Source organism: Heteronotia binoei, chromosome 8, assembly GCF_032191835.1.
Source record: "Heteronotia binoei isolate CCM8104 ecotype False Entrance Well chromosome 8, APGP_CSIRO_Hbin_v1, whole genome shotgun sequence".
Classification (NCBI taxonomy): Eukaryota; Metazoa; Chordata; class Lepidosauria; order Squamata; family Gekkonidae; genus Heteronotia; species Heteronotia binoei.
The window spans coordinates 49660252-49673698 of NC_083230.1; the positions used below are offsets into that span (position 1 = coordinate 49660252).

Genomic DNA, 13447 nt, shown 5'->3' on the forward strand with positions numbered 1-13447 from the left:
TATCACTGTGGTGTTCTTAATGCATCACAGAAGAACTGGCTGCCAAACTTGGGGGGCCCTATGACCACAGAAGTGGCATGATAGGCAGAACATGGCTAGCTTTCCTCATCAGTGCATACCCATCCTGGGTACTGCTGTCCTGAACTGTGCCCATTTCTGCCCTTCAGTTATGTCAGTGGTATAGAACAGTGATTAGAATCTATTTTCCTGGCATAATGCTGTCCAGTTGCAGTATATTCAGTGGCAATCCTAACATTAGTCAGGAGGCATTTACTCAAACAGAACTTCACAACTCTGTAAAATATCACAAAATTCATGTATTGCCATTGCAAGCTTTTAAACTGAAACAGTAAATCTTCAAAATCCGTAGCTTCTGTTCATTCTCTTCTAGTTTACAATAATAGCACCACCTATATATGATTTTGCAAATCAGTCATGTCTTAATTTTGTCAACGAAAAGATATCCCCCTGGAAGACAACAATATGAAGTTCCCTATAATTACTGATAGATTGCAGAATGAAATATTTTAACATTTAGTAAAAAGACTAATTGTGACAGCACGATCCTATCCCTGAGTTATTGCAGTGAGACAAACATAGGATGTTCTGAAATCCATGTGCTAGTGGAGACTGGCTATCCCCCCACCAGTGAATCTCTGCCACCGTAGCAAGGCTTTTGTGCTGGTGGCAGCTACAGCCAAGCAGAATGCTTACATTTGTGCATTTGCCCCTATTGTGCAAGTGGAAAAAAGAGAGGCAGAGCAGGACCATGGTAAAGAACAACAGAAACCTGTGGTTAGCCAGAGCTTTTCCCCACCACATCTAATAGCATAAAGTTACGCCAACAAACGAAGTGCATAAGAATATAAGAATGCTTGATTGTACTGACTGAGGCTCTATGTAGTTCAACATCCTTTTTACAGTTATGGCTAGACAGATGCCTCCAGAACATCCAAACACTGGGCAAGAAAGTAATGATCTTCCCTTTTCTAGTTGCTAGCATCCAATACTCAGCGATATATGAATTCAAAATGTGAAACCAGAGAACAAGTTCCAATGCAACGGGTGGGTGAATACTGCCCCTATGACAGCATTGTCTCTTGCAACAAGTAAATTTCCAAACAGTGATTTCAGGAAGACTAGCAGATGGGGAAGGAGCAATTGGAGTGGAGGCAGGCATGCTGTGAAAGAACCTAGGTGGTGATATCTTTCCAATCCTTCCCCCAGATGAGAATTAAGTTATGTGAACTCTTATTCCTCACCCTTCATGATAAGTAGTTTTTTATTCATGGGAAATAAGAAAATACCTCTATACCTCCAGAATCACTTGTCTGGGGCTATATGTTGTTTCATACACAGAAGTCATGAGGACATTATTCTCTTGCCAACCTCATCAAAATGGGAATATTTTAAGTTAAAAAAACACTTAATATAATAAACATTATCATAAAGAGCTTAAAATAGCTAGGCATTGTACAGAGATAAAACTGATTAGCCCTGCCTGCAGGTTTACAATCTGATTGTAAAAAGACAGAAAAAAGTGGAATTATGTGGTTAGGTACATGAGCATATAGACCAAAGAATGAAGTTTCATTCTCACTAATATTTCTTGCTTAAAAATGCCCAAACACAATTTCTGGCATTATAAACCTTGCTGTATTTTCTGTAAGATAGGACTTTTGTCACTCATAATTTGGTAACCTTGGGATTAGTGAATTATAATGTATTCTTTGGAGGGCTACCCTTGAACATGTCCAGAAACTGAACTAGGTGCTGTATATTTGCTGACTGGTATAAAGACATGGGGTTATACTGCACAAACCTCAATGGTTATCAATCGATATCTCTTCCTTCTCAAAGTGAATTCAGGTTGGGCAATGAGCCTTGCGCAAACACCATCTTTTGTGGATGCTAACTGGCATCCAATTACCTGGGTTTTCTCAATACTTGACCCAACTCTGTAAAATGTACTTGACCCAATGGCGTGAGCTGCTATGTGATTTGCCTTCTTTCAGAAACAGATTCAAGACGTGACTTATTTGCTGGACTTTTAAGAACTCAACACTTGTTATTGTTTCAGTGGATTTCATTACTGTGTAGTATTTTTTAATTTCAATTGTTTACTGATTTTTATTTTATGCTGTAAACGGCTTTGAAAATCATTATTGAAGGATGGATTAGTATGTGAGTATACAAATATTATAAACAAATGAAACTATCAGGTATGAGGAACCCTTCAGTACAACAGAAGTGCTTGACTTATATTATATACTTAGTTCATTGAAAAATCTGAACATCTTAATTAGGATATGTAATTTGAATACCTTTGTGGGAGGAAAGCTGGATAACTACAGTATAGTATTACTGTATCTATGACTGTCTAGAAAGGAGGCTACTTTTCCAGTGGACATAAAAGTTGACATTTCAGTTCAAAGGGAACACAGTGGTAGACAGTGATTTAATGAAAAAGCAACTCTACCACAAATGGTGAACTGAAACGCTGAGGGATATGTGTGCAAAAAGATTATTCATTTATTCATAGGTAGGTATAAAATGGAAGGTGGGATAAGATCACAGAAGCAGCACTGACTGGTTTCCTTCTCATCTGCTTCATCAGTGGGCTCAGACAAAGGTAACTTCTAAGGACATGGTATCATATGCTACTTTTTGGTGGCATAATATTGCAATGACACAATCAAATAAAACAGGGGTGGCTAACGGTAGCTCTCCAGATGGTTTTTGCCTACAACTCCCATCAGCCCCAGCCAGCGTGGCCAATGGCTGGGGCTGATGGGAGTTGTAGGCAAAAAAACATCTGGAGAGCTACCGTTGGGCACCCCTGAAATGAAAGAATGGCTGGGAGTGAAGGAATGAGGGAACAGGCATTCAGGGGCACAAACATCAGCTTTGCCTTCAGCTTAGTTCTCTTAAGCTCTGTTCTTTTCCTGCTTGTACTCTGACTTGTCAACTCATTGCCAGCCCATTTCTCAGTTTTGACTTTCTGGCAATTTCTTGCCTTACAGTGTTGGTTCTGAGACTGATAGAGCAAATAACAAAGCAGGAGAATGCTTAATTTAGTTAAAAATCAGAATGCAGCTTTCTCTTTCTTGAAGTGAATGCTTTTATTCCCACAAAGTTTTTAAAAATTCTACATATAAACTTATACTGCAGGAATTATTAGCCTACAAGTGATTAATAAAACATAAATTTGAATCTGGACATTTGAGGAAAAACCTATCAAACTGTTTAAAACAGTAGAGGGCACAAGCAGCTTTCTTGTTTTTGATGGGGAAAAAATGATAAAGGATAGAATGATCAAGAAAAGTATCTCAATCATCTCCCCATTCCCTTACATGTGTTTTTTTTCTATTTGTTGATTTTCAATAAACATAATTTATCATGATGTATAAATTCCAACTATGTTAGTCCTACCTGCCAATTCATAGTTTCAAATATACTTTAAGTTGTAGTTTGGGAGCAGTTAACGAGAAATTAACAAGAGTTTGCCTTTCTGGATATTACAGCAAACTATGGTTAGCGAAAACCTGAAGTCAAGGAGAAACCTACAAGTGAGGCAGGAGGTGGAGTGGTGGATCATTCCTGCTCGCTGAACAGTAATATCTTATGTCTGAACCAAAAGGTGTCAAAAAGCTAAATGTCAATAACTCTACTAATAAAAAATAGGTATCATAATATCAAACAATATGTCCCTGTTCCAAGAAAGATTCAAAATAGACAAGGCAACTATTAGGAGAAAATCACATTGAAGAAGGAACAAAAAGAATATAGCTCTACCCTACCCCTTGCTCCCTCAAAACTAATCCATTCAGTCCAGACTCAGCAAATAAACACAAAATGTAAGTATGTTGTCATTGTGTTGCAGTCCTGAATTTATAAATTCTAAGTACCTAAATAACAATTTCAATGTTTATTTTTATACAAGGTTATTCAGAGAAACTTCTATCCTTCCCACAGCATGACAGAATCTCTTTTTGTCTTAAATTCTGACCTACAGGCAACGGAAATAAAGACAGTGAATAACATTTTAAAAACCTATATGAATAATTTATATTAGGGATAATACAAAAGCTATCTTTACAGTATGTTGACAACACCCAGCTATATCTGTTATTCAACAGCCACCTGGATACCACCTCCGATAATCTGGCTGAGGGTTTGGAGGTCATGGTGGGGTAGCTAAAAAAAGAGCAGGTTGAGACTGAATCCAGTAAAGACAGAGTGGTGGCTGGGGCCTTCAGGGTTAGGGCTCAGATTTTCCACTTTTTTTTAAAAAAAGATGTGCATAAAATTTAATTAAAAATTTGCAAAAAGTTTGAGAGCCAGTTTGGTGTAGTGGTTAAGTGTGTGGACTCTTATCTAGAAGAACTGGGTTTGATTCCCCACTTGCAGCTGCTGGAATGGCCTTGGGTCAGCCATAGGTCTCACAGCAGTTGTCCTTGAAAGGGTAGCTTCTGTGAGAGCTCTCTCAGCCCCACCTACCCCACAGGGTGTTTGTTGTGTATGTGTGTGTGTGTGTGGGGGAAAGGTAAAGGAGATTGTGACCGCTCTGAGATTCAGAGTGAAGGGCAGGATATAAATCCAATATCTAAATCCAATATGCATGTGCATCTGAAAGTCACATTGACCAATGAAGATCCTGTGAATTTAGGGAGAGGTGTTTGTGAGTTTCCTGCATTGTGCAGGGAGTTGGACTAGATGACCCTGGACATCCCTTAAAACTCTATGATTCTATGACCTCTGGTGACTGACCCCTACATATGTAAGGGGACTGGGAAAATGATTGCTTTTTGCAACATTGAACTCCTACTGGGGGCCTGGAGGATATTCAGGGAGGTGGCTGAATAAGTCTGCCCCACCTCCCAACTGGGTATTTCAAGAACAGTCTCCTATCCAAGTACTAACCACAGTTGACCCTGCTTAGCCTCCGAGATCCTACAAGATTGGGCTTGCCTTGGCTATCCAGGACAGGGCCAGACTTCCTACACTTGATAGGACACCACTGACTTCAGAGCCATCCATCAGGAGTTCGGCATGACTCTGGATGTCTCCTTGACTGTGGAGGCCCAGGTCACGAATATTGCCAGGTTGGCATTTTTCCATCTATGTCAAGCTCGGCAACTGGCCCCTTTCCTGTTGTGCCTTGGCCTAGCCACTGTACTCCATGCAACTGTAACTTGCTCTATGCAGTCCTTGAGACTGATCTGGAAGCTCCAGATGGTCCAGAATTTATTTATTTGATTCAATTTCTACCCCGCCCTTCCTGCAAATAGGCTCAGGGTGGGTTACAACACTGGTTTAAAACAATACATCAATCTTTTAAAACTATGAAATTTTAACACATAACAAGATGGAGTTTAGAATTATTTAAGCTATTTCCATGGTGTCCTATGCAGCAGCGCAAGTCCTGATGGGAATGCTATAGACAGTACCCGGCGTGTGGGATTGTTGCCTGAGGCAGAAACCCAACACACGCCCCGCCCCCCCAGCAGATATTTCACGAGTGCACAAAGTGCACACGTGGAATGATGACGTCACCAAGAGGTAATATCACACCGGCCCTCAGCACATCCCCTCTGCAGTGCTGGGCAGGTGCTGGAGAGGGGAAGCCCGTTTTTTTTTTTGGCTTTAAGGGGGTCGGAGAACTTCCCAGGCCCCTTAAAGCCAACCCCCCCCCCACTGGTCAGTTTCCCTCAGCAGCAAGTGGTGCAGAGAGAAAGCCAAGCCCCATTTTTTCTTGGCTTTAAGGGGTTGGAGAACTCCCCCCGACCCCTTAAAGCGAAAAAAACAACACTTGGCATTTCCCCTCAGCAGCGATTGGGTGCTGCAGAACTGCACACAGGAAGTGAGTCCGAGGATTGGGACGCTGCGTGCAGGGAGGGGGCGCCCACCCCCTGCTGGGAGCTGGCACCCTAGGCAATTGCCCAGTTTGCCTACTCCCATGCGCCGGGCCTGCATACAGCCTGTGCTGCGCCAGCTACACTGGTTCCCAGAGGAATACTGAGTCTGGTTCAAGGTTTTAGTTCTGACTTTTAAGGCCTTGAGTGCTCTGGGACCTATGTGTCTTCAGCACTGCCGCCTCTGGTATGTCCCCAGAAGAGCGTTATGCTCTGCTGAGAACAATCTACTGGCGGTCCCTGGCCCTAAAGATATCCGTCTGTCCTCAACTAGAGCCAGGGCTTTTTTGGCCCTGGCTCTAATGTGGTGGAACCCTCTGCCAAACATCACCAGAGCCCTATGGGACAATATAATTCTGCAGGGCCTGCAAGGCAGAGATGTTCCACCAGGCTTTTGGTTGAGGACAGTGACCATTACATTATAGCTGGCACCCTCCTCCTTTCCTCTGATCCAGTCCTCACCAGCCTCTGAGTTTACAGCACAGTCTGGAGTGCAGTAACAAAGAAATATTTGATGCCATCTGAAATAATGTAATTGTCCTTTGGGTTGTTTTTAACTTGCTTTAATTGATTGTAAATTGCCTAGAGCTTTATGCTGTAAAGAACAGGCAATTCATAAACTGAATTTATAAAATAAATAAAATTCATTTTTATTTCATTCATTTATTCAATTTATACCCTGCCCTACTCCAAAAATGGGTTCATGGTTGCTTACATCATAAAACCATCAAGATAAAACAATAAAGGAAATCGTATCAATGATTAATAGCAAAACGCCCCATGCCTGTAAGATTACACACACATAATCCCAGAAACTTCAGTGTCCAAATAATACCAAAAAGAAGCTACTGGGAAGAGGCTATAGTTTGGGGAGGTTGGAATGATTTGGGCATCCGTTGCCTCAGCCAAAACCCTGGTGGAACAGCTCTGTTTTACAGGCCCTGCAGAACTGTAGTTTCAGGGCCCTGATCTCAAATGGGAACATGTTCCACCAGGTCAGGGTGAGGGCCAAAAAAGCCCTCACCCTGGTTGAAGCTAAATGGATGTCCCATGGGCCAGGAACCTCAGAAGGCATATGTCAGAAGAGCATAGAGCTCTTCAGGTCTGATACAGGGAGAGGTGGTCCTGCAGTTCTGATGGTCCCAGGCAATGCTCCCTCTAAATTGTGGAGTCCTGTGAGCAAAAATCCTACTTTATGAGTTACTGGCATTAAAGTTGTGAGCAAGCAATTTGGCTACTGCATAAATTAGTTTGCTCTGGGGTTGTCCTTCCTGAGCTAAGACAAAAATGTGTGAGCTGGAGGCTAGAAAGCTGTGAAGGAAGGTTGTAGGATAGCACATTGATAGATCATTTTCTTGTTTTAACTGCTGTAAACTATTTAATGTATTTTAATATTCATTAATCTTATTGTTAGAATTTTATGTTGTGAGCCGCCCTGGTGGGGAGGGCGGGATATAAATCGAATAAAATGAAAATGAAATGAAACAATAACTCAGCTTAAAGGGAACACTGATCCCAGGTTGTGTAGGGCTCTGAAGGTCAAAACCATAACCTTGAACTGGATCCAGTATTTGACTGGTAGCCAAGTGTACTTGGTGTAACACCGCCTGAATGTGTGCCCACACAGGCATCACTGTCAGCAGGCATGCTGCTGCACTCTGCACTAGCTGCAATTTCCGGATCAGGCTCAAGGGTAGAGCACAGAGTAAGTTACAGTAATCCACCCTGGACGTGAGCATTGCATGGATCACTGTAGCTAACTACTGGGGGGTGAGATAGTGAGCCAGTTGCCTGATCTGCCGAAGGTGATAAAAGGATAGATAAAATGGATAGAAAAGAATGGGAGTAATTGCAATACTTCCAATGGCACAAATAAGTTCTACTTAAATAAAATAAATGGCTAGTTCAAATTAAGACACTTTGTCATTCTAAGTTCTTTTAAGCAGTAAAACGTGAATCAGATTTGCAAGCACATGCAAGCTATGCCATACAAAACTGTGTTTAAAATACAACCCAGAGATTTGTCACCTGTTATCTATTCTAGAGGTTGTCATAGCACCCTCCAAACTGATAGGTCACACTGGGCTACTATGAGTCATCTGTAACATGGAAATCATGAATACTATTTGATTATTTCTAGCTTTCAAAGCACAGAGTGAGAAAGCCACTCCTCAGAACCAGCTATTAAGGTTAGTAGAGTCTGCAAAAGCTATGTTAATACCTAATTGATAACAGCATTAATATTGTCCTTTCTGAGCTACAGCAAACTTTGCCTGTACTCAGTGAAATTCTTCTCAAGTACTGTGGTGAGTAAGGTCACAATTTCTAGCTAGACTGGCTGCAAATTGCTGGTGTCTACACAGTTGTTCCAGAGATGATTTGAAGCTGAAACTGAGATATCAGATAAAACACATAATCAAACAATGCAACTGCGGGGTGGACAGATAGTCTAGGTAACATCATGCTATCATTATAGTAATATTTTACATGTTACACAAACATATCATACCAGATTAGCAAGTTAATGCTTAAAGAGCTTCCCAAAATGACCAGGCCTGTACTGCAGTGTCTCTGTGACACCATACAGACACTGAAAATTTCCTACATGAATAACACTTTTCTGTAACTAATAATACAAAATGAACGCATGTAAGATCATCAAAACTTGCTACCTTCATTGAACAATTTATTTAATAAAACCATTTATACAAAGCATGTTCTACATACAATTATTACTTATGTAGAAAAAGAATGGCCCTCAGAGGAACATCATGCAGGCTTTGATGTAAACAAACTTGTACCTACAGAAGCAGCATATCATGGAACAATTTGAGAAGTGGGGAATTTTGCCTTTTTGAACATGGCATTTAGATGAGATCTAAACCTATGAGCTTGCCTGCATTTTTAAGTAAAAAGAAGGGCACTGCACTTTACTTCTTCTAGGAGATAACAGAAGCACTTACTTGTCTCTACTTTTTCATGCTCCTCTGTAACGGAAAGGTGGCCTGATTTAAACATACTGCAAACTGAACCAGGAGAATTTACCCATCAACTCTGAATGGGTTCAGTATCTCATTTAGAGTGGTTGCTTTGCCACTGTTAACATGTCAGTTATCAACAGGGTGCTGTGTTGACTCGCTTACACTGCATGTATGGAAGTTGAGGACTCAGTTTAAATGAGATGTCACATGTACTTAGATGAGTAAGTTTTTCTGATACATTGCTAAGTTTAAAACTATATGCTAAGTTACAGCAAGCAAGGCTGAAAGATGGGGCGGGGGTGGCAGATTACTTGGAAGACTAACCTTTTAGTTCTCATTTCCTCCATGGTGAAAACGAAAGCATTTTGCTAAGGCAGTTAAGTGCAGATTTACATCAGATTTACAGGAAACCTCTGAGGTGTGTTGATCTTATCCCTCCTGCATGTTAGCTAATTCCTACCCTCATGCCATATTGGTACGTTCATCATAAAATACAAGAACGGCCACACACGGAGAAACCAAATGGGTGTCTTATTCGCAATAGCCTAACATGGCAACCAACTCAAGCGTCGTTACTTCCGTGTAGGCTGAAGGGGCCCGATTACTTTTCTGGGTACTGGAGTAATTACAAACTGCTCCGGAGAGGCAGGGGAGACGAAGAGATGCCTCCTTCCCCACTGTGTGCTGGAGCGAATCCAATGCTTGGATCCCAGTCTTGTACTCTCCCAATGGCCTGTGTGAGGGTATGGGTCCCTCCCATCCACCCGCCGCCCGACCGAGTAAGAAACCCCCCTCTCCCCAGATGCCTCTTCGCTGTTCCTACAGGATGGCTCTACGGAACCGCTAGGCCTCAAACAGAAGCTGCGGCCCCGCTGGCGCCTCAGCCGTCCCGAAGTGGGCGAAGCGCGGCCCGGGTCCAGCCGCCGCTCGGGCAGATGGAAGGCGGAAGCGAGGCCGCCTTTCTCTCAAGAAGCGGCTGCGGCGGGTCGAGGCCGGCCTAGCGCGACTGTCATCGGTCCTCCTCCACCCGCGACTGCTGCCGAGCGGCGGCTGCCGCGACGACAGTGACGGCAGGGTCACGGCGGCTGCGGCGGGGTCAGAGGGTAAAGGTCGCTCCCCCAGCATCCTCCGTGCGGGGTGCTCAGCCATCTTGGATCCTCGGGACAAGAAAATTCATGCGGTGAGTTCGGCTCTATTATTCTTCCCCCTGCCGCCTCTTTCTTCGCTGCGGCCCACCTGAGAATCCTCCGGGGGAGTCCGCGGGCGCCTGGGGGAGGCTTCCCGCCGGCTCCGCTCCGTTTTCGCCTTGCCAGGGCCGGCCTCATCCCGCTCGGTTTCCGTTTGCTTTTGTCTCTCTGAGGGAGAGGAGGGGAGGGGGGAGAGAGAGATGTGTGAGGGAAAGAGGAGGGGGAGGAAGACGCGGCGGCGCAACGTCTAAGACCGGAGCGCAGAAACCGCCAGGCCCAGGCCGCTTGTCCCTCGGCCTCCTAGTGCCCGGTGCCCAGAGCAGGAGGGAGGCCCCGCCGCGGGAGGCGGCACAAGGGAGGCCGCGTCCTGCTTCTGTTCTGGCCGCTCCTCCCCTGGCCCCTCAGCTTCCTTTCCCGCTCTGGTCGCCTCCAGCTTGGCCTACTTGCGGCGGGCTCTCCCCTCCGTCGCTGCCTTTTATGCCACTGGAGTGTGAGTGTAGGTCGGGGCCCGTGGCGGAACGCTTCGTCCCCCCCCTCATGCCTGGGGCTCTGGGTAAGGAACCGATGGAGCGGCTCCCCGCCGCCCCGATGCTTCTCCTCTTGATTGGGTGGGAAGGAGCCTTTGCGGCCTTTGGTAAGACCCCCCCGGGTAACGACGGCAGGCTAGGCGTGAACAGGGTCTCCCCTTCGTTGCTACCTCCGGGTCTTCGCCGCCGTCCGAGATTCTGCCGAGAGTCTTCTTCCGGCCCCAACGATGTTTGCAGAACAAACTTCAAAGCAGTTATTGCGCGCTCTAGCCTCTCCCGGCTGAGGTGCAGTGGTGATGGTCCGTGTTTTTGTTTTGCAAGCATTTGCTTTGAAGCATGCACTTCACTGAACCCGCGATGAGCTGATAACGGAGGTGGGGATGGGATATAGTAAAGTGGCAATCCCCCCTCCCCGAGGAGAATGCAAGGGAGACCCTTTGTTTGAGCCGAAGCTGTTTGCAATAACGTGACCGGACATGTCACGTCGAATGAGCTGGAGGAGTCGGGGTTTGGGGAGGCTGAGGGTTATATAGCCCACCAAGATGGCAAGCTTCAGATGTTGCTGTGGAGTTCTCTTACGTGTCTGGTGTTTAAAGTGTGGAGATTGGGCCTTGTATGTAACACTTTTTTCCTATAAAGTTATGTCACAATTTAATAACAGTGGATATGTTTGAGCCCCCCTCCCCCCTGGTCTTTTTCTTTTAAAGCATTCTTTCTTTTCAGTGTGTGTGTAGCTCTGTAGATACCAAATTTTAGGTGTTAGGTATTTAAAGTGTTGCTATAAGGGTTGTAGGAGAGATTTAAAATTCCAGTTACTTGGTGGCATAGGTACTAAGCACAGAGGTTTTATTCACAGTTACAGAAGTGCAATCCAGTTGCTTTCAGTAGACCTAATTTTGCATTTGACTAGACTATATGTTTCTGAAATATGCCAGCCCATCATATACTTGCTGTCTCCTAATAATCTGTGGTATTGCTTCAGTCCTAGACTTGCAGTTGTTTTCCCAGGAAGAATGTGGTAGACGTTTTATTACATATTATTGCTTTACACTTTTCAAAAATTTCAGGACAGTTTGGGGGAGGAAACATGAAATCATTGATATAGAAACTTCCATCTTCCTGTGGGTCTAGAGGGAGAAGGAGTGACCTTGCCCAGTATACCATCTTTTCTGCAGCCCATCAAATTTTTCTTTTTGTTAATGTTGGTCCCCTGCTTTCAGGCATTACATTTGAGGCAGGAGTTCAAAAGGGGTCCCTTGTTCTGTCACTGGAAAAGTGGGTAGTATAAATCCAGTGTTTTAATGAGTAAACAGCTTTTTTAATGTAAAGAATAGGCTATGAAATTGACGAAAACTACAGAGCTGACAAAACACCTCCTTACACAACCCATTTTTAAAGATTGTGGTTATTTTATTTACTATGTGATGAAAAGAAAATGGCATCATCTGGTATTCCTAAAATAGGAGTTTGGAATTAGTCTTAAAATATGCTTTGATTACATACAGGATTTTTGAGGAGAGGGAGAATACATTGAGACTTTTATAAAATGTTGTGTACTCTCCATGTGATCTCATTCACTCACAACATTAAGGGATAAATGTTATTCACAGATCTGGTTACTGAAAGTTAAACCAACAAAGCACCTGTTTTCATTAAAAATTTCTGATATGACCTGAAATTTTAAGCGAGCTATTGATTATCACTTTGTTAATGTGTATTAATATAATACAATGAAAAATTAAAAGTTTTTTCTGTTTGAAATTGGTCTGAAAGATGATTAAATATTTACATAACTGAAATCTTGTCCTTCAGATGCATAATAGATATTTTGATACTATCATCATAGGTTTTTCCAGGTTTTTTTATCGGCTGAGTATATCGCACACAACTTTTTCACTTATTCACGTTTTGATTGAGCTGCACAACTGATGTATTAAGCAGAAATAATTTTGAAAAATTCTTATACTTTCATAGATAAGTATTTGTACAATATACATAACAATAGTTAATTCTGTAATATAATACAACTCCTTATAATGTTTCTGATAATCATAAACATATAAATTGTTTGCAAAATTTCTGAGCCTCTTTATTTCAAACTATAGTTCTCTTTACCCTTACCTGGGAGAAAGTTCTATTTAACTCAGGGGCAACTGGTTAAAAACTTTTGTAACTGACCTAAAATAGTAAAATGCCTAGCTGTGTTGGACTATGATTGTCAGGTCCCCTGCTGGTGGCCAGGGGGGAGGTAGGGTTGCTGAATCCAAGCTTAGAAACTACTGGAGATTTTGGAATGGAGTCCAGGGAGGATAGGGACCTCAGTGGGTTACGGTGCCAAATAGTCCACTTTCCAAAGCATCTATTTTCTCCAGATGAACTGATTTCTGTAGCCTGGAGATGGGCAGTAATTCCAGGGGATCTCCAGGTCCTACTTGGAGGCTGGTATCCCTATGTTGGACACAGATATCTTCATAAGAAACATCTTCACTTGAAATAACTAATAATATAAAATTGAGTGTATATGATGGATTCAGAGTAAGTATTCACATTTCCCCCATATTATTGCCTCATGTTCTTTCTGTTAAGTTTCTTCATAAAATAATGGTAGAGTTTCTCCTGTTTTTTAAAAAAGGAGAGATGTTTGAGGTAACAAACCCATTTTTTAGTATCTAATATATGTATTACACCAAGAGTTTATAGTAAGAATAATTCCAAGAATGATTGACACTTCAGAGTAGAAAAAGCCCAGCAGAAACTTATTTGCATATTAGGCCACACACCCTGATGGCAGCATTGTTACACACAGGGTTTTTTTGTAGGAAGAGTCCAGCAGGAGC

General features: G+C 42.9%; 1 protein-coding gene across 4 annotated transcripts in view; it reads left to right on the top strand.

Moving 5' to 3' along the window:
• The first annotated feature begins 9896 nt into the window (after positions 1-9896).
• The window catches only part of CNOT2 (CCR4-NOT transcription complex subunit 2), a 120008-nt gene continuing 116457 nt past the window's right edge, over positions 9897-13447 (top strand). Inside the window, exon 1 of one of the 4 annotated variants that reach the window (XM_060245052.1) lies at positions 9897-10076. The gene's annotated coding sequence lies outside the window, so the exon portion shown is untranslated. Of the gene's footprint in view, positions 10077-10500; positions 10637-13447 lie in introns of those variants that run through there. The other 3 variants (XM_060245051.1, XM_060245054.1, XM_060245053.1) reach the window with 3 other exon arrangements.